The sequence below is a fragment of the Phasianus colchicus genome, chromosome 23 (assembly GCF_987193195.1).
Source record: "Phasianus colchicus chromosome 23, bPhaCol1.hap1.1, whole genome shotgun sequence".
NCBI classification, from domain to species: Eukaryota; Metazoa; Chordata; class Aves; order Galliformes; family Phasianidae; genus Phasianus; species Phasianus colchicus.
The window spans coordinates 4,533,907-4,555,100 of NC_143458.1; the positions used below are offsets into that span (position 1 = coordinate 4,533,907).

At 44.2% G+C, this 21,194-nt stretch overlaps 1 protein-coding gene and 1 long non-coding RNA gene across 2 annotated transcripts in view; one reads left to right on the forward strand and one right to left on the reverse strand.

Moving 5' to 3' along the window:
- Positions 1-447: 447 nt before the first annotated feature.
- LOC149915191 (uncharacterized) lies at positions 448-12,153 on the reverse strand. The gene is made up of 3 exons (XR_016459601.1): positions 11,975-12,153; positions 10,558-10,656; positions 448-1,054 (listed from the first exon to the last, which is right to left on the reverse strand). It is a non-coding gene; the product is annotated as an uncharacterized LOC149915191 (long non-coding RNA).
- A 2,556-nt stretch (positions 12,154-14,709) lies between these two features.
- B3GAT1 (beta-1,3-glucuronyltransferase 1) overlaps positions 14,710-21,194 on the forward strand; it is a 46,462-nt gene continuing 39,977 nt past the window's right edge. The window contains exon 1 of the mRNA XM_090123396.1: positions 14,710-15,193. The gene's annotated coding sequence lies outside the window, so the exon portion shown is untranslated. The remainder of the gene's footprint in view (positions 15,194-21,194) is intronic.

Below are 21,194 nucleotides of genomic sequence, written 5' to 3' on the forward strand. Positions count from 1 at the left end.
TAGATGCCTCTTGGGCTGTGCTAGATGTGATACATAATAGTACAGTGATTTTTTCCAAATTTGATGCATTTCTGTTCAACATCAATATGGTTTTATTCTTCATGTGAATTACTGATTTAAAAGCCCTTCCCTTCCCTTCCCTTCCCTTCCCTTCCCTTCCCTTCCCTTCCCTTCCCTTCCCTTCCCTTCCCTTCCCTTCCCTTCCCTTCCCTTCCCTTCCCTTCCCTTCCCTTCCCTTCCCTTCCCTTCCCTTCCCTTCCCTTCCCTTCCCTTCCCTTCCCTTCCCTTCCCTTCCCTTCCCTTCCCTTCCCTTCCCTTCCCTTCCCTTCCCTTCCCTTCCCTTCCCTTCCCTTCCCTTCCCCTTCCCCTTCCCCTTCCCTTCCCCTTCCCTTCCCCTCCCTTCCCTTCCCCTCCCTTCCTTCTATTCTTTCCTTCCCTTCCCCTGGCTTAATTATTTTAAGCTCTGCCTCACAGTGAACTATGAAGGATAGGTAAGCAGGTAGAGAGCAAATGGAGCAAGGCAGCTGGGAGATTATTAATATTGAAAATATCAGCAAGTATCGGCTCTCTGATCACAACGCTTGTTTACAAAAGGACCTTTCCACTGTCTGAGGATACTTGTGCACTCCACCAAGCTAGTTGGCATTCAGAGCACACCATAGTATCAGGTTCTGTCTCTTGCTCTGTGGCTGTCCAGAGAGAGATTGTAAAATGAGTCGACAGGTAGATAAATAAAGAGAGAAAACTGGGCTATCGTCAGAGACAAATACAGGTTTATGTAGATGGAACTTGACAGGAGGCGGGAAGAAATAAGTCACGATTGCAGGCTCTATATGGAAGTGTTGCAATTGCACTGGAGCCTCTGGTCCAAAGGGCCTGGGATGGAGACTGGGAGGACTGGGAAAGGAGAGGTGGGCTGAGCAGTGCCTGTTAGCTGGACCTGCTGTCCTATTTCTGCCCTCGCAACACACCTCAATCCAACTGTGCCACATCAGTGCTGCTCAAGCAGGTAGCCTCCATCAGTAGTGATCAGATTGAACGTGGCCTCTGGGCTCTTGGAAAAGAGAAAACAGAAACAGAACAGCCGATGTCAGTGCTGCACTGTCCCACACATTTTCTGAACCATCTCCTTGGGAGAGGTTTTGAATCACTGCAAATCGAGTGTGGAAAACAAACCCATCCTGTTACCCTGGTCTGCTCTGCAGATGTTAATACTATTTTCTTTCTTCCTTTCTTCCTTTCTTCCTTTCTTCCTTTCTTTCTTTCTTCCTTTCTTCCTTTCTTTCTTTCTTCCTTTCTTTCTTTCTTTCTTCCTTTCTTTCTTTCTTCCTTTCTTCCTTTCTTCCTTTCTTCCTTCCTTCCTTCCTTCCTTCCTTCCTTCCTTCCTTTCTTTTTCTTCCTTTCTTTTTCTTCCTTCCTTCCTTCCTTCCTTCCTTCCTTCCTTCCTTCCTTCCTTCCTTCCTTCCTTCCTTCCTTCCTTCCTTCCTTCCTTCCTTCCTTCCTTCCTTTCTTTTCCCTATGTATGAGTACAACTGTTTGAATCTGATGCCTTTTTTTTTAACCCATGAGCTATATCCTGCAAGACAGTGGATCCACTGCAGCACTTACTGTACCTAATCCCAGGTATGCTATGAAATAACACCTGTAGCTGGAGATGATGTGTTGCAATCTCTGTTCCCTGTCTAAAGCTGAGCTCGGTCTAAATTCCACTAATAAATAATATTGTCTGAGCAGTGATCTGAAACTCTCCTTTGCTCTGTGCCATCCACATTGGCAGGCAGTAGCAGGAGATGGCGCAGTATTTCACAAGCAACATTTGCCAGCCTTTCTTCAAGACTTAGTGCAGATGTTCGGTTCAGCCGTGGCAGTGCCCCTCTCTGCTTGCTGTTGGCTAAGAAACACATGGGTGAGTCTGGCTGTTTGGGAGAAGGGAGCTCCTTGTGCTTGAAACCTTTCCTCTGTTAGTAGAACACTTGAAGGAGAATCTCAGCTTCTTCCCAGCACGCTCATTGGTGTATGTCTGCCACGTAGGGCTCTGAATTACACTCTTCTCACATCTCTGCAGATCAGACCTTGTTTGAAAATCAGTGAATTTCTAATGCTGTGAGAGGAAAACATCCCCATGGGGAAAGATATCTTAGATTCCACTAAGGTGATCTGCACGCTAAAATGATGGGAACAGAAGGGAAGGCCGGGGGATGAGTCTCTTGCCTCAAAGGCCACAAATGGCCACATCACTCAGATAACATAAAGAAGAGTTTTACAGTTTTAGCTCCTTCAGCACACAAGGCATTCTCTATAGATGTCGCCCCCCCTTGTCCTTTCCTCCAGCAGACAGGCAATGTCATGTAAGTTTAGGCTGTCTCATAGGTCTTTCTCATACATATCTTTACACAGAAATGTACACAAAAGCTGTTTTCATAGATTTAGTCCCATGTATCTCCATCTCATAGCTCAGAAGGTTCCTATAGCTTTTGCTGATGTGCAAATATATAAATAGTCTCTCACATCCCCACACATGAAAGCAAGTTTCTATACCTTTAGTTCTGGTGTCACACAAAAGCAAATTTTTCTTCTTTTCAAAGGTAAAGAGTGTGGGAGGCTGTTGTCTATCTTCAGATTCCCAGAAGTAAAATAAAAAAGTCTGCAAATCCTTTTCCCGTGGCAAAGCACCGTTTAGCCAGAAGAGCCCAAAATGCTTTAATTTAGCTGAAATTACTGTACTAGGTGGAGGTATAGCATGGTAAATATAATGCTTGTGATATACAAGAGATCATCCTAGATAATCAGCTGGCTCCCTCTTATCTGCAAAGAAGGGCTGTGTTTTCTTTTGTACCGTTTCCTTCTGCAAGAGAAAATGCCAAAGCAGTAGACGAGCGTATGGGAACAGCATTTGTTTCCCTGCTTTCCAGAATGTGAAAATGGCAGTGGAAGCCAAATCTGTTGGTGGAAACAAAGGAAAGCTCATTTTTAAACAGCAGATAATAGATTGGTTTGCTGCAAGTTCGTTCTCTTCAGGGTTTTCAGTTTTCATTAGAAATAAGCCGAGCAGTAAATAAGCAAACGAGAGGCATAGGAAATTGGGTGAAGCATTTTCCCTTCAAGATTTTTGTCCCAAAGAAAGAAGGAAACAAGGAGCATTCTTTTCTTTGCCAGCTTGTCTGTAGACTTTTGATTCAGCACTACGATTTTGTACCTCCGGTAATGAACTGCTGTGTAATGAATCAAAAATGTCTTTAAGGTTATACGGCACAACTGCGTGCATGGCATTCTTCATCCTGCATTGCCCTGCTTGTGCTCTTCCCCACAGGGAAAGGAGGTGCTGACCTCTGGGGAGAACATATCTGGTGCTGGGGGATGGGTGTGAATCAGCTCTCAACGTCCTCATGGGCCAATGTCACAACAGCAGGATTTGGAGCATCTTTGCCTGGCAGAGAATAGGAGCTGAAGAAGGGTCATATCCTGACATCATGTTACATGTTCTCAGGGCGGTCTCCAGTCACACTGTTTGTACAGTTTAAGGTTTGGAGATATAGCAGCTGCTGTTATCCTGAGATAAGACACAATGAAACGGTGCCTGTAACTGGTGAGGGTTATTTCTGTATATCAAATTATTTCATGCTAGTAGGCTTTCAAATGGACTCTAATTAAATTAAACAGCTTTTTTTTTTCCTTCATCACCGCGGGCAGATCAAGATTGTGTTGCAATTATGAGGGAAGATCTATATTTATCGCATGAAAAGAATCTGTACAGAAGCCACAGCTGTATCTCCGCCTGGCACGGCATTTCCAGTCTGCACTAATGCTGTAGAACCTTCTGGTAAGGAAAACTCTGGCACTGTGCAGTCAGTGCTACAGGTCCTTCTTCTCTTTTGCTTGAAATGCCATTGGAGATGCTAAAAAACCCTTTCTTCCTTTCTTCTATGATGACAGTTAGAAATGGAACACTGAAATTCACACGTGTGTTTGCAAGAGCTGGGACTTCAAGAGAAATATCAAATAACTTTGGTCACAGCAGAAAAGCAGACAAATGCAGTTCTAGGTAATATTTGCTGCAGAGTTCCAGTTATACTTTGGCATTCACTTGCTGTCTCATAGCCTCATGCAGTTGTATCTGAGTACCTTATAGTCTGCTGAACCTCTGTCCTCAGAACATCCGTGTGAAAAACTGCCGACCAATTTTCCCAGGAGATGCAATAGGGATTGGCAAAAGAAGTTCATAACTGTTCCAGTATCAGCCTCTCATCAATTCACTCTTGACAAAGGTTACGCTGGAAAATTGGTTTCCCCCAGCACAAAAACAATGTGATCAGTGGCATTCTGTAATGATGAAAGATGCTCTTTTTGTAAAAGGCCTTAGCTAGGGAGCTGTAAAATACAAACTCTGTTTGTAAAATCTATTGTAACATCTAAGATCAGTTTTGGCTCTGCCAAAGCTTCCTCAGTAAATGCTTGTGGACAAAGCAAGTCTTCCTCTGTCTCAGTTCCATGTGTGAAATGCACAGCTCTGATTCAGCACTCCCATTACTGGTCCAGATGAGCTGGGATATTTAAGGATATTAGTTCACCACTGTGTGAATTCCAGTAGTGCTCTGCAGATACAATTCAGACACGCAGATGCTGCCTTAGAAAGCTTGCCTGTCCCTCTGGAGCCTGTCACTGGGCATTTTCATTACCACAACCAATTTATGCCCCAAATAATCAATGTGTAAGCGTTGGGAGTGCTGAGGTCTGTGTATCTAATCCTCTGCTCTCATTCTGATTACATTTTTTTCAACTGCTTCCACTACAGTGTGAATTGTTCTAAAGGTGCCTAGAAGCTGAGCATCATAAAAATTAAAAAAAATATATTAAAGTTAAAGGTACACTCTCAGTTAAGGTTTCCAGAATATCTCAGCTTATACAGCTAGTCGGTGTCAGCCTCTGTGCCACATTCCCTTATCCCAAAATATATCCTGTGAGATTTTTTTTAATGCATAAAAAAAGAAATGAATGCAAATGCAGAACCCTGCTTCTTCGTGTCTTTCTGGTGATAACAATTCAAAGTAAGGAGAAATGAGAATTTGCCTCTGAATCTGTCACAGCAAACAAATGATCATATTAACGCATGCCCCTTTTTTTCTTTGTTCATTTTCCTTTAACAAGCTGTGATTTTTACCCATTTGCCAACACAACAGTTTCTCAGCAGATCGCTCAGTGGACCACAGGCTGGTCATCTCTCAGACCATCCTTTAACAGCAGGACAGGGCTGAGCACCAAGGCTCTGCAGCTGCATAAGCAATAGACATGATCCGAGCACATGGTGAAGATTTGCTGCATCTCAGCAGGGACAAACAGGAGATTTGTGTCATGTTCAACTCATGGTTTGCATCCAGAGAGGTCTAGGAACATCTTTCAAATGTTGCTTCAATAAGCAAATAATTAAAATAGAAGGACAGGAGGAAAAAATGTGAGGAGTGGAAAGTGGTGGCCTAGCTCTGTTTAGACTTGGTGTTCTGTATGTCACACTACATCAGATTGTGAGCTGTAAAGACATGAAGACAGTGTGCTTGTGCTCAGGGGCCTTCAGGTAGCAGCACTGTTGCATGTCTGAAGCAAGCAAACACCTGAGCACCAGTAGGCACAGGTTATCACAAAGAACATCTCTTCTGCCTCCTAACATTCATCACAGGGCCAGTGCTGCCCTCCTTTTTCATGTTGGTTTTCTTGCTGTGCATCACAAAAATTCTCCTGGCTTAATACTTTACACTCCAGCCAAGTCTCTAATATTATTAATCCAATGTCATTACTGTGAATGTTATTCAATGTGCTCATTTTTATCACAGCTGTGCTTAGAAGTCACACTCGGATTCCTGGTTTTCTTCTGCACACCCAAAAAGTACCAGCACCATTCCAAAAAGCAGATGACTCAGGTCAGCATGTCACTGCTGCAGCATTCTGCGTTTTTCTTGCAATCCAGTTGGAGCAACAAACTTCTCATTTCAAGTCCTGGCACCTCTGAAACCAGCAGGAACTTTGCCATGAGCATCAGCTGGACAAGGATTTCATATCTAATACACCGAGTGAGCCAGGGCAGCTAATGGCACTTGGGTTTCATCCTCATTCAGAGGGACTGAATTTCTTGATGTATTTGTTTATTTATTTTTGTTTTTGCTAATGAACAGGTGGCCTCTGGTTCCTGACTCCTCTTTGTAATGAAGCCATTTGCAAATATGCTGCAGAATTGTTTACCAAACACAGTTTACCAGGCTCTTGGAATAAAAACAACTTAAGATGTCCAACAGCTCCGGCTGGTGATGCACCTCATACGATCTGTTGTTCAGTAATGGATTGTAATTCCAAACACGACACTACTTATTCCACTGTGTGGAGTCTAATTAACTGTCAGAAATGCATTGTTGAAGGGATGATAGATTATACCAAGGAAAACATTAATGAAGCTCATTCCAGGCAGAGTACGTGAAGACCACAGCTGATGTCATGGGCTGCATGGAGAGTCCATTCCTCTTGGCTTCCAAAGCCTCCAGCAGGGAGAAACTCAACTGCCTGTCAATCCCACCCAATTAAGAGCCCCTTAGATGCACCCTTTTCTTTCGCTGCCACGATTGAGGTGATTTGTGTCTTTGCAGGTAGCTAGGGTTACCACAGAAAGAGTCAATATGGAAAGTGAGCAGTGATTGTGTAGTAGTCACACTGTGACTTCATTATTCCTGATCTGGCAGCGCTGCCTGCTAGCAGAGCGGTGTAACATGGCCATGGTGAGGGAAGAACAGCCTTCCGAGTGGGGAGAGCTCCAGTTCTCCATGCAGCCTGCAGCACCTGGGCCTCCCAGGAAGGGAACTGCTGCAAACAGGACACTCTGCACAGCCTGTCTCCTGCTGGCAGGGACTGTGCCATCTGTTGAGGAAAGAAGGTTTCTCTCCAGCCTTCAGGTGCCAATTCAAAGGCAACAGCAGTGCATGCAACAGTGTGAAATTAAGTGGGGATGGATGCCCGTATGAGCCCAGTGGACAGAGGTGAACATAAGAATTCTTCACACCTTGTCCTGAGCAGATGGCACCAGATTAGTCCTTTAATTATTTATTTATTTTTGTTACCTCTTAAATAATGAAGCAGAAACCTAGATGAAAATAGCAACATCTGGCTCATGTGATGCTAATCTTCCTCAGGGTTAAGTGCAGGTTATCTCAGCATGGGCTGAGATAAGGCCATAGTCACTGGCACACCAGCTGTATGGCTGGAAACTGATTCTTTTAAGTGACTTTATTGCCACGTTAAATCTAGAAATGTTCCCTTCTATCTGAAGACCTTGGACCAGAGACTTAAATTAGTGGATATTCCACCATTGCTGCCTTTTCTAATTTCACCAGTCACCAAACCTGCATCAGGCTGGAAGAACAGGAACAAGCCTTGCTCTACATTCAGCTGAATGTCCTGTCCTGAATGTTTGCCTGACCCTGAAGCTGGCCCTGGGCTGGAAAGGAAACCAGTTGGAGTTGGGATTGTTTCCTTAAGCTGCTGCTCAAGGGCTTGTCCAACAGCATAATGAAATGAATGCCCTGGGGGTGGGTTCTAAGACTCGACCCTTCCAGTTTCTACCCCTGGTCTTCGTAGGATCAAACCCATCCTCTGAAATCTAATGGAATTCAGTAAAGCACAGAGAGGTTTTCACTATGAGAAATTGCATCCTATTCGATTACAGGATGATCCCAAAAGAGGTGACAGTGCACCAACAGTTTAAACCAACCTGCATATACCAGCTTGTGAACAGTGTAAGATGAGAAGCAGCAGATAAATTAATTAAAAATCTGTGGTGCAGATGTGCCTTGAAACACCTCTTACTGTCCATGGAATTCATAAAAAGAAAGAAGAGTACAAAGCAAATGGAGTAGCACAAGGGCAAAGCTCTTAGCATTTTTTTGGCATCTGATTATGTTGGTTAATTTAAGCCATAGACACTCTAACACATACGCACACATACAAAACAATATTCCAACAAACAAAAGTCTTATCAGAACAAATCATTTTTCACCCTTTTTATGACCGCATTTATCAAACAATCTCCGAAATAAAGTTCACCTCACTTATATCTCATCGGGAAGACTCAGTGTCTGCTGAAATGAAAGCAATTAATTGAGGTCTTTTACAGAGAGCTGCATTGCTTTCTCTCATGCATCACTGAGTTAATTATTTAATGACATATAAATCCTAATGGTTCAAAAGGTCTGGGGCTGTGCTGGAACTGCACTGCAAAGCTGCCTTTCATCTCTCTCTTCCCACAGAGAAGCAACTTGCACTTTCTTGTGAAGTAGGAGCGATGTCTTTGAAATTGTGTTGTGGCAGCCATCAAAAGGTGCGATACGAAATGTTTATTCACAGGCAGATCCCAGATATTAGACGAAATGAAACATATGTGAATGCCTGTTTGTTTGTTGTTCCCCTGTTAAACCCCGAAGACATTTTCCTATCACTCTCTCTCATTGGATTAGCTGCTGAGTAGTATATGTCTGTTTGATGCAGCATGTTAGCTTCATTAGATAATATTTCTCATTAAGGAAATATCACAGAATAATTAATTTGTAAAAAGACTGAACATATTGTTAATAACAATGCCTTGGATTTGTTCGGTACCTTTTATGTGAGAGTCTTGGAGCACTCTGCAGCACTGAATTAATTCATGATGAACTTGCATTTTGTCACATCACTGCAATCCTGGCATCACTGGGGCCACAGCTTTATGCCTGTCTTTCAGCCAGGATATGGTTTTATGCTGACATCCCTGCCTGCTTGAGGGATGCCAGACTGCTGTGGAAGCGGACTGGAAAGAGTTAAAAACCCATTTCCTGAATAAAGAGTAAATGCTTGGTGTTCTGGCTTGGCTTGTCACCTCTGCATCCTTGTGTCTCATATCCTGCTGAAAGAAGTGGAAAAGCACACACAGCCTCTACAAACTTCCCTGGGACAATTTTCTTGCAGCTGACACTGTCTCCTTCTTACTTGCAGCCATTTTCTGAATGGGTTTGAGTGCATCTGTTTCACAAATAAAGAAATGGCTCTTTCTCAAAGCTTTACTCTGAAGCCTGGACCGACATTTGCAACATGTACATAATCTTGTGCCCACCGCAATCCGTTAAAAACGTGGCACAGATATATCCACTGCGGATGGGGGAAATTCAAACACGTTTGCAAAACCCCCTTGTCTACAACTGAGACAATAGGCTGAGTACAGCTGTCTGGAAACAACTCTGCCAGCAGCAAACAGCTGCAGCTCTCACAGTGCCTGCATTTTGGAGAGACACATCTGTGAGCTGGCTGGGCATCCAGACAGCTTGGGGTGAGAACACCCTCACTGCTGAAACTGTGCATAAAAGCCAATTCCAGGAGACACAGCGGGCATTTAGCAAAGAGTTCAATATGTTCTGCAGAACTGTTTAGGCCACGTTTCTCTGTTTGGTGTGGTTTTGGTATCTCGTCTGCTTTGGAGAGTGGAAGCACTAAAATAACAGGTTGTATGCATTTCCATTCCATGCAACCTGTCCAAAATCAAAAGGGGAAACAGTCAAAGACAACAGCTGATGCCCCAATGTGAAAAGAATCCAGAATTTCAAGTGCCAACCAGAGTGGCTGTTTTCTTCTTTCTAGTGACAAGAATGTGTGCTAACATTGGGGTGAAACATCTGGGACAAAGAGGTTGGAAGAGGTTGGTCCAGGTTCACTTTTGCATTAGTGCTGGTATAACACACTGTTCTGGAAAGGGCAGCTCCTGTGTCAGGAGCTCAGTGCCACTCTCCTGGTGTGCCTGCACTCCTCAGTTCACCAACATTTCTTGCATTTCCTTTTATTAAAGAGCTGTGGCAGCCTAAGGGAGAGCTCTGAAAGGCCTGCTATTTAGGGGCACCACTGCATCCACATCAGTTGGCTTCAGAGGCCACATTCTTCCAGAGTTCATCATTTCTGCAGCAGCCCCTCCCTCCTCCCTTCCCTACCCATATGAAATGAGGGCTCTGTGCAGCAGTCAAAGCCACAAAGTGCTGCAGAAGGATCTGAATGGTGTGATGTGTCAAAACTGGGAAGAGACACTTGAGAATTCATGAAGAAATTCAACATTTTTCTAGGTACTATATCAGCTTGAAAACTGCAAAACACGGAGGTACGCCTGCACAAATAGATGGAAAAAGTATTCATCTTGACCTCTGAAAGACAAAGATGGCACCTGTAAATGGAGGTATCCTTAACTGACTGTCTGGAGGCCACGAGGTTATGATGGGAAGAGGGTACAATTGCCCTCTGGTTGCACTTTCTCCTTCATATTTGGTTTTACCCACTCTGAGAGACAGGACCTGTGCCAGATAGGGCTTTTTAATGAAAAATCCTGTTCCAGGGACCCCTGCTAATAGAGAGATCAAAGAAAAAGCTTGGCTGCTACAAAAGCAGCTGAAGACATACATGTCAAACTGAATGTGAGCAGAAATTAGCCAGGAAAGTGAGGACTACTCGGAAAATAATTCTTATGCTTGATCTAACAAGAGCCATGCGGTTTTAGCAAATTATTCCTACCACAGTGTTCAGGAAATGCCCTTTTCTAGCGAGTTGCTGATTCCTCATTTCAGCTGCAGCTAACAGGTTCTCTTTGGTTTCCTTTCCTCGGGGAAGTGGCTGTAATTGAAAAGAAAGAGGAGAATGAATTAAATAGATGCACCCTGAAAGTGAATCGTAGCCTTTCAAGTTTCCCAAAGTCAGACAAGCTTCTCTTGCTTCTGCAGGAGAAAAGCAACTGGATGGCCAGGACAGAGGAACCACTTCCAAAGTATTTCAGCCATGCTTTCTAAATTAAGATTCCATCAGGCACTAATTGGATGTTAACTGTGTACGGACTGATTATGGGAAACGTATTTATGGGGATATGAGACCTGCTGATGTCTAGCAGTTGTCCAAGAAAGGCTGGGTAAACAATTTCACTTTGCAAAAAATCATCAAAGGTCAACAGAGATGTGGTGTAATGCTCCATCAAAGGAGCTCCATCACTGATCTGTTCCCCACATACAAGTTCCCTGAACGTCACGTTGTGCTGCAGATGGCCTGGTGCTGGGTCCAGATGAGCAATGCAACCGACTGAATCATGGAGACAACTTGATATATCATCATTTGGCTTTTATTTAATACACAATAACATTCCCCTCTAAGCCTAAATTAATTGCACAGTAGTACATATGAGTCACTTAATTGTAATTGTTATTACCTTAATTTCTACAATTACAGTGGATAAACAACTGTACTTCATTTTCCAAATGATGTGGCTTACATTTATAGCATGCATTCTTTCTACCTTGCACATTTCTCTAAAGAGCCAGTCTTAAGAAAATTTACATTGACGTAATATCCTTTGTAGCAGAGGATTCTGAGGCATTGTGCTCTGCACTTAACCCAGCTGTGGTCACCTCCTGGGTGGGACATGGTGACTAATTAACACCAGCCTGTCCTACTGTGCAATCACTCCAGATATCAGCTGAAGAATTGGTGTCAACAGCTGACACTGTTTTGTCTTCTTTTGGTGGCTGTACCCACCGAGACGTCTATAAAGCCAAAGTGCTGTTGGATTTACAGCTTTTCCAGACATTGCTGGACTTTTAATAAATACTTTGTAGATTTGCTGGTTCTGGGTTCCATTCTAGTAAATGGTTGATCCGGGAGCAGTGCTGCTGAATGAGACACTGGTTTCCCAGCAGCAGAGCTCCACAGATGCCTCGCAGCTGCTGTGCACATGCAGATCTATAAAAGGAAAGTTCACTAATAACTTTAATTCTTGTTCTCTCCCCTCAAGTTACAATCCCTTTAATTACAGGCCTCTAACATTTTTCAGCAGTTCTCACTTCCCAGCAAATAGTTTAGCTAATAGTAGCTGTATTGATGGACCCATCCACCAGAGCACAGAAAGAACCAAAGCTCACAGATTTAGAATGAATGGAGTGTTTACCTGTACATCATTTTAATGGATGGTGAAATTCATTCTCATGATAGGCCCATAAATGTCACTTTCTGTCTGCCACAGCAAAACACTTGCGTAACAAATGGCGTGCTGCATTAATACCCAACAAGAGGACATTCAAAGCAGCTTGACTTGCATTACACACGCTAATAACAGCTCAACCTGGGATTTTTATTCATTCTCGCGGCAGAAACACATGGGTGTAGGTACAGCAACGAGGAAGATGGATGATAGGAAGGCAAATAAAACCAGTCTGCCTTCCCAGAAATGACACTCTTTGTTAAGCTTGGGCTTATTCCAGATGCTCTGGTCAAAACAATTTTTTTTTACCCTAGTTCCCAGCTCTGAAACTGGCCAGTGTCATATGTTTGTCAGAATAAAGAGTTCCATCTCTGCCATCGCAGTGCCCAGAGAGGCAGTGAAATCAAAGCCCTCAGATCGATGGGTGTGCACAAAAGGGGAAATATAACCCTTCCTTTCTTCATGTCCTGATTTTCCATCGTCTTTCAGAACTGCAGCAATGTCATAGAATGATAGAATCACAGAATTACTCAGGTTGGAAAAGACCTTCCAGATCATCAAGTCCAACCTCAACCTAGCCATACCACTCTAACTAACCCACTGCTAAATCATATCCATGAGCACCACATCCTATCTTTGTGCATGCCTGCAAAACACTGTGGACATTGGGCAGTATGCAAGCAGCAAACATCAAAATGCATTCAGCTTTTATTTTGTTTTACAGCATCTGTGTACTTTCTACCCAGGAAAGCTTTTCCTCAAGTTCCATTTACTGAATTGCCATGAATTCTGGAGTCGTACAGTTACAAAAGCAGCAATACTGCCCATCAGCCTCCTGTAGGCCCAGAGACAGCCATGCTTAAAGCTATGAACCCTTTGCAGGAGGAAGCTGCAAGGCACAGAGCTTCCGTAATGCAGAGCAGTTTTCCCCTGCCTGCCAATTCCCATGGCCAATGCAGCTCAGATGGCCTCGAAGCATCATCCAAAAGGGCAGTGCTGCTCAGCATTTGGACGGAGTCATCTCTTAGGTCTGCATCAGAAGGCCAGGAGCATCTGTTAATCTCTTGAGCACTGACATTGGATCAGGACATATGGCAATTGACAGGCCCTCAGCGGAGATGCGATCTGAAGGGTTCATCTGCTGCTGCTATTTTCTCTTGCTGAGCTGCTGTGAGAATATGTTTAAGGCAAATAGCCTTGCTCCACTCTGATGGCCTCTCTGGCTTTTTATGTGAGGAGAGTGGTAATTCCATAGTGATCTTTCAAGAAGGTTGGTTCTCTGTATTTAAGAGCTTTGAATTGTGAAGAGAACAGGAAAATATAATCTTCTTATATTATCATTAAAGGCATCAGTTAATCCTGCTGCAAAAGGTATGATTTTCTGATTGGAAGGAAAAAAAAATTCTTCTACATGGAAATACATATCACCAGCTAATGAAAACTTCTTCCCTGTTCCTCGAATGCTTATCTGAATCTGATAAATTCCAAATCCCTTCCTAGTTAATATACAATCCCCACATAGCAAATGCTGTGTCCCTTCCTTTACATATTTTCCTTTCTTTTCACTGCTGTGGAAATTCAGGCTGCGGAAAAACAGCGAATTACTGATGCTGGGAAACAAACATGCTGCAGTTTGGGTACGAGGTGGCACGCAGGCAGGTGGGCAGTCATCCCAGGGTGAGGTCTTGGGTGCACACCCAGTTCTTCATGTTGCTGCTGACTTGATCTCCTGCCTTAGGTTAATCACTTCACCCCTGTGTGCCCATCAGGAAAATAAATACTAGCACACCCAGCTTTGCCCCACTCCTTTCAAAAAAGAAAAGAAGGAAAGATCTGTCAAGAAGCATCTGTGCTTTTAGCTGTGTGACAGTGATCTCTATCAGCCTTCTTGGCCTGGGCAGGATGGAAGGAGATGCTGACAGTAAATCCTTCATTTTCACAGAGAAATTCACCAGCAAGTGAGCCTTGAGGAGGCACAGCAGTTGTGCAAACCCCCAAGTGAGGAAGAGGGATGTGAGCAATCTAAGTCTGCTTCTGCGCAAAGCCATTTATGCCGTCAGTTTGCTGACGGTGCATTTTTCCCCATGGCATGTTTTGCTACGATTATAGGTGCAAATTGGCTAGATTTACCTTGCTGCAGTGTGTTTATGACAGTTCCATCTGCAGGCATGCAGGAAATTGGCTTTGCTAATAACACGCATTGCTTCCCCTTTCCTTTTTCCATCCTTCTACAGAGATCAGCTCCGGACCCTGAGTCCTGCAGTGGCTTCAAACACACATTCCACAACTGCAATGAGCTCAGACATCCCCAAAGCCTGTACATTGCCAAAGCTGAATAGGACTCCAAGATGGCGGGGGTTTAATTTAAAAAGTAGCCTGATTTATTTTTTACTTTGATTAATGTTTTCATGCTCTTTTGGGCTCTGCCAGTAAGAAAAGCCCCTCTGGCAGCCTTGTTAACTCTGTGAAGTATCCTGTGAGTGCCACCACTGCATCCTGACCAGCTCACTGCCCAGCCTATAGGCTGTGCTGGAATAGGCCTCATCTTTACTTATACCACAGCCCTCTGGATTTGGGGTTTTATTTTTCTTTTGGGCTTGGTCACAAAGGCACAAAGCGGGCCACAATTCCTCAAAACTTACCTCTTCCAGGATTCCCGCCTCTTTCAGGTTTCCCGCCTTTTTTTCACCCCTCGCACCCATTGTCCCCCACACACAAAGCACTGCCCCCACACCAACAAAACCAGGAACACGGGACAGAGAGGGAAAACGTGAGAGAAAAGTCAGGCCTAACGGACAGAAGGCTGCAATGGTGTGACCAGAAATGGAGTTTCAAGCTTGGTGCACCTTGTGCAGAAATGCAGGTGGAAGCCAAACACCCCACAGAGCTGTGTGGACTGGGGACAACCACAGAGAATTGAGCTGCAGAGGATGGTTTCACAAGTAAAAAGGGCATGCAAACTAGAGAAATGCAGAGGGGCTGTTGCTTCAAATGCTGGAGGACCCAAAGCATCTAGCATACGAATGAGAAATATTATATTAAGAAGGCTGATCGGGAAAAGCAGCTATGTGACAATGGCTAGAATTGCCTTGGGCACGTGGGTTGACCATCATTGAGTGCAAAGACACAACCAGCCCCCCACACCACCAGCAGCAGACGAGGTTTGCATCCAGCTGGCAGCAGAGGGTAAGTCTCTTATTATAACATTTATTTGGTGCCAGTATTTTGCAGTGCCTCTGAGTGATTGCAGCGCTATTTGAAAATGAATAAAATTATATTTGGATTTCCTATTTCTTCTTTTTTTTTTTTTTTTTTTCCTTAATGACTTGCTTTTAGTTAATGAAACATCCTGCTTCTTGGGAAAGAAAAGAATAGGCTGTGATTTCCAGCCAAGTGAGTATGTGTTTGCCAGGGTCTGTCAGTGCAGTGCCCCATTAAATTCTGTGCAGGGATCTGGGCACAGGGAGCTGCTGCACAATCAGCACCTGAAACCCTTCTCTTGTCCAACCCCTTCTGTGCCACATCTGAATTTGAAGCTCAGGGCTGTTTGTTGGTCTGTTATAACGAGGTGTGAACGTGTTGACGTGATTACTTCAGTTGGGCATGCTGGGAACACTCAAAGAGGAAATCCAGTTTTCTGTAGCTTGCATTCCATGCACCCACCTCCTGTATTTGGCACAGGTACTGTGCTGACCAAAAAGTGGACCACAGTTGTAATTTTGAAAGAAAACATCCCCCCCCCCCCCCCCCCCTTTTTTTTTTTTGGAAAGCAAGGACTAGGCTCTGAACTTCAGGGTGTTCAGAGATGGTGTAAGTCCTGCATGCACACACATAGAATCACAGAAGCATAGGTTTGAGTTGGAAGGGAGCCTTGAAGTCCGTCTGGTCCCACTCCCTGCATTAAACAGGGACGCTCACAGCTCCATCAGGTGCTCAGAGCCCCAACCATCCTGACCCTGGGTGTCTGCAAGGATGGAGCACCACCACCTCTGCAGGGAAGCTGTTGCAACAGTAGGGAAGCAGTTGCAATAGACACACTGCAGTCGAATCTTTTCACAAATGTGTTTCTTTGGCCCAAACGTAGCAGGCACCCAGTACTTCAGGGCAAGGAAAACAACTGAACACCAAGTCTATTGCAACCAAATGTTGGATGGGAAGCACTTTGCATTGCTAAGATCAGGCCAGCTGTCTGGTTTGGTGGCAAAAGACCTTGCACAGGACCATGGAAGCAGACACCAGCTCTGACACACCACGGCATCCCTCCTGCAAGAGACAGTAGGTTGGCTTGGATCCTTTTATTTGAGGCGTGGAAATTCACTAGTGCACAGAAAGAGGGAGCTGCCCAGCATCTGGTTGGTGATGTTGTGGTGGTTGTCTGCATCTCCCAGTTTGGCTCAACCTTCCTGCTGCCAGAGATGTGCTGCTGCTTGAGGAGAGGAAGGTATCACCTCTGCTTGGCCCTACACAGGCGTGCCAGCCTGGTGCATCTCCACCAGAGGGTTGGAAATGCAAATACTGTGTAATTTGGTTAAGTGGGAAGAGGAGGAAAACTTATCATAATAGTTCAAAACAAGAAACCCAAAACCAACAACCACCCCGAAAACAACAAATAACAGCTGCTTTATGCAGGAGCAGCAATGGCCAATTTTCCTTCTCATAAAAGAGAAAAATGATGTGTGTCTCTGAGCCTGCTGCAGCTGCAGAGCACAGCCCTAACCAACTTTCCGGAACAATATGATAGATTGTATCTGCATAATCAGAAGGAGGCAGGATCCTAAGGGGGCAGAACTACTAATAGGGAGGAAAGCCAGAGCTCTGGTGCATGCTTACCCCATGCAGCACCTCAGCAATTACCTTCATACTTATACAAGTGCACTGCTTGTGGTTATATTTTTGGCTGAAAATAATGCATTTGGGCACTCTTTTGAATGATGGGGAATATTTGAACAAACATGAAGGGAACATAGGCTGCTTCTCTCCTTGCTTCTGTTCCATGATATCACTCCGCTGTTCCATGATATCACTCCGCTGCTACATCTCTGTCATTTTGGGCTAAGTGTGCCGAGCTGTGTGAATCACAGTTCTCATTTGCATCACCTGTGTAGTTTGCTTTCTCCTAAAAACCTCTTGTTCCTGGAATTGCATTATTTCTCAGAATCTCCATGGACTCTTTCTTTCCCTCATCCCTTGTGGCGAGCATCGTATCTTCATGGTTGTGAGTGCAGTGGTAAAATACTGAGAATGCACACTCCAAGGAGGAAAAAAAGATACATTCTGGGAAGAAAAAAAAAATTAAGTGCCTTTTGTGACACGAAGTTGTGAGGGTAGAACTAACTGCAGCTGTTGCACAGAATGGTGACATCGGGCTGTGCTTACTCAGAATGATCCTGAAAGATGTCGGTGGGTGGCACAGGACCAAAAGCAGATTTAAACTTCTGCTTTCACAGGTGAAGCTCACTGCCTGAAAGTGCTATCCTGACTCATCTCAGATTGGGGCCGTGATTTGGTACGTGCTGTAGCCAGATGTGGCCAGAGAGGTAACATTTCACCAGATGTGTGAGTGACCTCAGTGTTACTTCAATGGCCTTATTTTCCCTGTACAAATCTTCAGTTTCTAAAACTGCACACGTATGTGACTTTCTCAGCTTTCTGCTCAAATTAAGAACATAAATAGTTATGTAGCTCATCTGGTTGCAGATGGAGTGTGCTTCAGGTTAAGTTTCTATAATTGCTGAAGTTGAAAGGCAAAGAAAAAGGACTCCCAGTGTTTATTTTGTCTTTAATCATGCCTTTACAAAGTCAGTTTTGTGGATCCCTGGGGTTTAGCTGGAAAGTTTTGCGCATCTAAGAGAGGTGATGCTGCCTTCCTCCTGCTCTCTCTGTTATTTATCTGTTCCTTTGTGATGGGTCCAGCTGAAGCTGTGAGCATTGTCTGGGCTGTGGTAATAACTGCATGGGTTGGCAAACAAGGCAGGGCCTATGAGATCGTACAGTCTTTGGCTCTCTGATGGGACCAAAAACATGTCTGTAGGTTTTGTAAATACAGAAAATACTCTGTTAGCCCCACTGCACTGCAAGGTCACCCTTACTAGAAACTGGAATCAGTGTGGGAGATGTTGCAAATGTCCCAAGAACAGTAAGAGCTCCTTTGTGAGCACGTGACAGGAGCCTAAACCAGGATCCACTTCTGCAGGAAGCTCAGAGTGCTCTGGTCCCTCTGCTCACAGAATGACCTGAGTTTTAACAGGCTTATAAGTTTAGCTTATTTCTTCACAGAGCACTCCTTTCACCACATAAGCAATATAGCTAACATCTATCACATTCTTTGCTTTCCCATGTCCTGAGAAAGGAGCATCTGGGGACTGGAAGCAGTACAAATGTTGCCATGTTTCAGATAGAGAAGGCAATGTCAGAGAAACACTCCTTGTGCTGGTCAGCTTGGGAAGGGCTGAACTCTCTGATCTCTTCTCTTCCTGGAGACAGAGATGCTTTTGGGGTGAGTGATTCAGGTAAACTTCAGGATTTGGTTGCTTTTGCATCTAAAGGAGGTGTTACAGCATGGCCTGCAGGATGAGCACAGATGACTTCATGTCTAGAACAGCGTGGTGCACCCTGTTTGTCTGCTTCCAGCAGGAACAAATGTGCTCCCTGAATGTCTTGAGATCTGATTTGCAGCGGTGCTCCGTTCTGAATGTCTTCCTTCAAAAACAAATACATAAATAAATAATTTGCGGGGATTTATATGTCTTCTTTTAAGGGAATAGGAAACTCCCAGTCTCCTGCATGAGAAAAACGTAGGCTCTGAGTATAAAGTAATTACACTCCAGTACTCCATTCTTTTTAAACATGCATAAAAATCAGAGATAGCTCCTGCCAGAGCCTCACTGTTCAGGCATCTCCTTCACCACATACCATCAGACTTTGAGGGCAGGCAGAAGGTCTGCAGTGGGAGTTGGGAAGGGATGTGCACCCTTCCCCCAGCCTTGCAGCACAAGGACAGTCATTGCTCTTCTCTGTCAAAAGCTCTAATTCCTAATTTAGGAGGTAATTCTAGTGCAAATGAGTGCGCCTTGCAGATAGAATTAGAGTCTGTGTGATGATTTGGAAAATACAATCAATTTACTCCAATTGTTTGTACATGTCAGATCTCTCCAATAATGAAGAATTTACTCCTCGTGCATGAATACAAACAATGAGCTATTAGCCATGCGAGATGAAAGAGCCTGTCAGAAGCAAAAACCCCAAGATGCGATGTGCTACATCTGAACCTCAGTGAGGATGTGCCCAGGTCTGTGCCACTGTGGCTTCAATGCATGATGAGGGGATGTCCTCCTGGCTAGGGGATGGAAATCAGTTCCTCCGTCCTGGATGAGGTGGGAGGGAGGTGCAGGGAAAGCTCTTGATACTTCTGCCATAAATGGGGAAGAGAATCTGATGGATTTGGAGCTGCAGTCTCTCTGAAATGGGGTTTGTATTGATTCCTATTGCTAAGCCAGTCTGTATCAGGCTGCTCTCCCATCACTCTCAGTGAGCTCTGCTCCTGAGTCGTGTTGGCTGCAGCCCTTAACAGTGCTTCTCTGCAGCTCCTGTGTTCCCCAAGGGCTTGAGGGGCCTCTGGAGCTCCTAAAGGATGCTACAGTGCAACATCTTTTGAAGTCCTGGTTGGGACTTTGCTGATGTGACTGTTATAAATAGTGTAGCTGTGGTTTCTCAGTTGCAGTAACACATTTCTTAATATTTTCCCTATCTGGAAGACAGACTGGATCTTCAGTTGCACAGAAGAGCTGTGGATTATTTGACTATACAGTGATTTACATCAGCACAGAGTGGGTCTCGTGTTTCTACCTCTTTTAAAGCTCTTACAGACCGTTCCTTTGTTCCACATCCATCCAGGGCTCGTTAGAGGGTTAATGGAGAGTGACTGTTGGTCTAATCATTAATTTTGAATCATTTCATGGTCTGATCTAAACCGCTTTTTAGGAAGCAAACAGTATGCATATTTCATGAAATTAATTTCAATGTCTGTTTAATTGTGAGTGCTCTCTGTGAGGCTACGAGATACTTACTGCTCTTTTCAGGTCGTTTGAGCTCACAAACATGGAAGCTAAGAAACTGATGATGAACTGCTGCACCCTGAACCTCCTTCAGCCCCTTTTTTCCCGATCCTTCCCCATAGTTTCTGCACCTCCAGAGTTTGCAGGAGAAATAGGTCACAGAGAAAACAGCATTGCGTTGAGTTGTGTATTTCTGACAAAGGAGGGTCTTGCTGGAAAGCAACTGTAGGGAAAGGTTGGTACCACATCTGCAGACTGCAGTTCCTGTGTTGCCTATTGGAAAGGCTGACTGTCTTGGCAGGGCCCATGCTGGCTGTTGGGAGTGGATGTTGGAGTGCAGAGCTCACCTCTGTGCTGCATCCAGGTGGGAGCTCCTTGTGGCTGTATGTTATTTAGGCATACAGATGTTAAAGCATATGTATCCTATCTCTGGGGCCAGCCTTAATGCTGCGGGAAATGTATGAGACAGTAAAACCTACATTATCTGGGATTTAGGATGTTTGCTTTGCAGAAGGGGGGATTAGAGAATAGAAAGCCTGAAATGACCATCTGTCTGCAGGAAAAGGATCCTGTGAATTACAATTTCCGTGGTCATTTTTCCACGTTTCCTTGACTTTGTTTGACAACTTCTATCAGAGGTAATGTCTTTGTGCCCCCAAACAGTGACATAGTTCACACTGAAGTTTCCTACTCCTTATGTCCTTTTCCATGGAGTTGCAAGATATCTGTAGGAAACATTTACTTATCTGTTGCTCTTGCAGTTTTCTTCTTTTTGCAGCTCTGCATAATCTTAGTGCTTCCAGCACCTTCTCTCTAAAGAGTGACAGCTGTGAGTGTGCACCTCATTTCTGTATTGCTTCTACATCTAGCATGGAAATGCAATTGCCTCTGGGGTGGAATGAGTCACGCTGTTGAACCTATTGCTGCACAATAGTTTAGGTCAGGAAGTAAGTAGTAATACTGTGTGCTTATATAGTAGTGTTGTCGATTTTTGCAATGTGACTGTGGATATAATGCTATTTGATGTTTCTCTGTAGAGCCTCTCTTCCTGGAAACAAGGGAAGCTTGAGCTTCTGTTTTTCAATAAGTTTCCAGGCCTTATGGCTTTAGAGAAGGGATGTGAAAATGTGTGA